Genomic DNA, 4,961 nt, shown 5'->3' with positions numbered 1-4,961 from the left:
TCTTGGAACATGGAAAAAAAATCTTTTGTCAAATGCACAAATTCTGCAAAACGTAACTGCTTTTCTACTGCAGTTTGTTGATTGTGTGCTAAGAGCATAGTTAAACCCAACTGTTCATTGTTTTGTATATGAAATGATGATATATCTTATTGTTTCTTAAACTGCATTGGGTTGAAAAACATTTTAACAGGATCTATTGAAGAGGGTATATGGTTAGAAACAGGGACTTCTTGAACTGCACTCCTACACTCTACCACTGACATAAACCCTTGAATGCTGAAAACTGCCCTTTTTTAAAAAAGTGATAGAGTGGATGACTGTATGGAACTTGTAGAACTAATGACATCAGTGCACTTCTGGGCAGCTGTACAAATTAATACATTTCATTAAGGGCATATTATTGGTTTCTACCACAGTTTTATAACATTCATATGAGCTTCCAATGGACTATTTCAAACTGATAATATCACCAGTAGAACTTGGGTGAATGTAATACACAGCTTGTATCATACGAAGAAATCCGAAACAGCGTAATGGTGTTTACACTATGTTTCAGGAGATGATCAGGAGTATTTCAAATGTAGAAATGTGTTTCTCATTACATAAAATGCTAAAATTGTTAATGTTTACTTCAATGTATTTAAAAACATATTTCTACAGGTACAACAGTTGGACCAGGGGGCACCCAGATTTGAATTAGGGACCTCTTGAACTGCAGTCAAATGCTCTACCACTGAGCTATACCCCCAGTTCCAAAATGTTTACCTTTATTAATTCAGTAATATGCACAAAGTGCAAGCAACATGCAATCACCATCAAAGCAAAGCATTTTCAGCCACCAAACCCTCCTTATAGGTATATGGGGTGCGAAGGATGTCCTTTATCTGCCTTGGTAAAATACAGTGAGGTTTCCATTGCAAGAATTCATACATTTCATATCACATGTAGATCTTGGAACATGGAAAAAAAATCTTTTGTCAAATGCACAAATTCTGCAAAACGTAACTGCTTTTCTACTGCAGTTTGTTGATTGTGTGCTAAGAGCATAGTTAAACCCAACTGTTCATTGTTTTGTAAATGAAATGATGATATATCTTATTGTTTCTTACACTGCATTGGGTTGAAAAATATTTTAACAGGATCTATTGAAGAGGGTATATGGTTATGAAACAGGGACTTCTTGAACTGCACTCCTACACTCTACCACTGACATAAACCCTTGAATGCTGAAAACTGCCCTTTTTTAAAAAAGTGATAGAGTGGGTGACTGTATGGAACTTGTAGAACTAATGACATCAGTGCACTTCTGGGCAGCTGTACAAATTAATACATTTCATTAAGGGCATATTATTGGTTTCTACCACAGTTTTATAACATTCATATGAGCTTCCAATGGACTATTTCAAACTGATAATATCACCAGTAGAACTTGGGTGAATGTAATACACAGCTTGTATCATACGAAGAAATCCGAAACAGCGTAATGGTGTTTACACTATGTTTCAGGAGATGATCAGGAGTATTTCAAATGTAGAAATGTGTTTCTCATTACATAAAATGCTAAAATTGTTAATGTTTACTTCAATTTATTTAAAAACATATTTCTACAGGTACAACAGTTGGACCAGGGGGCACCCAAATTTGAATTAGGGACCTCTTGAACTGCAGTTAAATGCTCTACCACTGAGCTATACCCCCAGTTCCAAAATGTTTACCTTTATTAATTCAGTAATATGCACAAAGTGCAAGCAACATGCAATCACCATCAAAGCAAAGCATTTTCAGCCACCAAACCCTCCTTATAGGTATATGGGGTGCGAAGGATGTCCTTTATCTGCCTTGGTAAAATACAGTGAGGTTTCCATTGCAAGAATTCATACATTTCATATCACATGTAGATCTTGGAACATGGAAAAAAAATCTTTTGTCAAATGCACAAATTCTGCAAAACGTAACTGCTTTTCTACTGCAGTTTGTTGATTGTGTGCTAAGAGCATAGTTAAACCCAACTGTTCATTGTTTTGTATATGAAATGATGATATATCTTATTGTTTCTTAAACTGCATTGGGTTGAAAAACATTTTAACAGGATCTATTGAAGAGGGTATATGGTTAGAAACAGGGACTTCTTGAACTGCACTCCTACACTCTACCACTGACATAAACCCTTGAATGCTGAAAACTGCCCTTTTTTAAAAAAGTGATAGAGTGGATGACTGTATGGAACTTGTAGAACTAATGACATCAGTGCACTTCTGGGCAGCTGTACAAATTAATACATTTCATTAAGGGCATATTATTGGTTTCTACCACAGTTTTATAACATTCATATGAGCTTCCAATGGACTATTTCAAACTGATAATATCACCAGTAGAACTTGGGTGAATGTAATACACAGCTTGTATCATACGAAGAAATCCGAAACAGCGTAATGGTGTTTACACTATGTTTCAGGAGATGATCAGGAGTATTTCAAATGTAGAAATGTGTTTCTCATTACATAAAATGCTAAAATTGTTAATGTTTACTTCAATGTATTTAAAAACATATTTCTACAGGTACAACAGTTGGACCAGGGGGCACCCAGATTTGAATTAGGGACCTCTTGAACTGCAGTCAAATGCTCTACCACTGAGCTATACCCCCAGTTCCAAAATGTTTACCTTTATTAATTCAGTAATATGCACAAAGTGCAAGCAACATGCAATCACCATCAAAGCAAAGCATTTTCAGCCACCAAACCCTCCTTATAGGTATATGGGGTGCGAAGGATGTCCTTTATCTGCCTTGGTAAAATACAGTGAGGTTTCCATTGCAAGAATTCATACATTTCGTATCACATGTAGATCTTGGAACATGGAAAAAAAACTTTTGTCAAATGCACAAATTCTGCAAAACGTAACTGCTCCTCTACTGCAGTTTGTTGATTTTGTGCTAAGAGCATAGTTAAACCCAACTGTTCATTGTTTTGTATATGAAATTATGATATATCTTATTGTTTCTTACACTGCATTGGGTTGAAAAACATTTTAACAGGATCTATTGAAGAGGGTATATGGTTATGAAACAGGGACTTCTTGAACTGCACTCCTACCCTCTACCACTGACATAAACCATTGAATGCTGAAAACTGCCCTTTTTTAAAAAAATGATAGAGTGGGTGACTGTATGGAACTTGTAGAACTAATGACATCAGTGCACTTCTGGTCAGCTGTACAAATTAATACATTTCATTAAGGGCATATTATTGGTTTCCACCACAGTTTTATAACATTCATATGAGCTTCCAATGGACTATTTCAAACTGATAATATCACCAGTAGAACTTGGGTGAATGTAATACACAGCTTGTATCATACGAAGAAATCCGAAACAGCTTAATGGTGTTTACCCTATGTTTCAGGAGATGATCAGGAGTATTTCAAATGTAGAAATGTGTTGCTCATTACATAAAATGCTAAGATTGTAAATGTTTTCTTCAATTTATTTAATTAAAAAAATATTTCTACAGGTGCAACAGTTGGACCAGGGGGCACTCAGATTTGAACTAGGGACCTCTTGATCTGCAGTCAAATGCTCTACCACTGAGCTATACCCGCACTTCTAAAACGTTCACCTTTATTAATTCAGTAATATGTACAAAGTGCAAGCACCATGCAATCACCATCAAAGCAATGCATTTTCAGCCACCAAACCCTCCTTATAAGTAAATGGGGTGCGAAGGATGTCCTTTATCTGCCTTGGTAAAATACAGTGAGGATTCCATTGCAAGAATTCATACATTTCGTATCACATGTAGATCTTGGAACATGGAAAAAAAACTTTTGTCAAATGCACAAATTCTGCAAAACGTAACTGCTTCTCTACTGCAGTTTGTTGATTTTGTGCTAAGAGCATAGTTAAACCCAATTGTTCATTGTTTTTTACACAAAATGATGATATATCCTATTGTTTCTTACAGTGCATTGGGTTGAAAAACATTTTAACGGGATCTATTGAAGAGGGTATATGGTTATGAAAAAGGGACTTCTTGAACTGCACTCCTACGCTCTACCACTGACATAAACCCTTGAATGCTGAAAACTGCCCTTTTTAAAAAAAGTGATAGAGTGGGTGACTGTATGGAACTTGTAGAACTAATGACATCAGTACCCTTCTGGTCAGCTGGACAAATTAATACATTTCATTAAGGGCATATTATTGGTTTCCACCACAGTTTTATCACGTTCATATGAGCTTCCAATGGACTATTTCAAACTGATAATATCACCAGTAGAACTTGGGTGAATGTAAAACACAGCTTGTATCATATGAAGAAATCCTAAACAGCTTAATGGTGTTTACCCTATGTTTCAGGAGATGATCAGGAGTATTTCAAATGTAGAAATGTGTTGCTCATTACATAAAATGCTAAGATTGTAAATGTTTTCTTCAATTTATTTAATTAAAAAAAAATTCTACAGGTAAAACAGTGGACAAGGGGGCACCCAGATTTGAACTAGGGACCTCTTGATCTGGAGTCAAATGCTCTACCACTGAACTATACCCCCAGTTCTGAAATGTTCTCCTTTATTAATTCAGTAATATGTACAAAGTGGAAGCAACATGCAATCACCATCAAAGCAATGCATTTTCAGCCACCAAACCCTCCTTATAACTATAAGGGATACACAAGATGTCCTTTATCTGCCTTGGTAAAATACAGTGAGGTTTCCATTGCAAGAATTCATACATTTCGTATCACATGTAGATCTTGGAACATGGAAAAAAAACTTTTGTCAAATGCACAAATTCTGCAAAACGTAACTGCTTCTCTACTGCAGTTTGTTGATTTTGTGCTAAGAGCATAGTTAAACCCAATTGTTCATTGTTTTTTTATATGAAATGATGATTTATCCTATTGTTTCTTACAGTGCATTGGGTTGAAAAATATTTTAACAGGATCTATTGAAGAGAGTAT

At 35.6% G+C, this 4,961-nt stretch overlaps 1 non-coding gene across 1 annotated transcript; it reads right to left on the bottom strand.

The window, feature by feature from the left end:
* Positions 1-4,479: 4,479 nt before the first annotated feature.
* Positions 4,480-4,551, bottom strand: TRNAW-CCA (transfer RNA tryptophan (anticodon CCA)). The gene has a single exon. It is a non-coding gene; the product is annotated as a tRNA-Trp (tRNA).
* Between the last annotated feature and the right edge of the window lie 410 nt (positions 4,552-4,961).

Source organism: Ambystoma mexicanum, chromosome 4q (assembly GCF_040938575.1).
Source record: "Ambystoma mexicanum isolate Mex_15411 chromosome 4q, UKY_AmexF1_1, whole genome shotgun sequence".
Lineage (NCBI taxonomy): Eukaryota > Metazoa > Chordata > Amphibia > Caudata > Ambystomatidae > Ambystoma > Ambystoma mexicanum.
The sequence above is the reverse complement of the archived record's forward strand: the minus strand, read 5'-3'. Positions and strand labels throughout refer to the sequence as shown.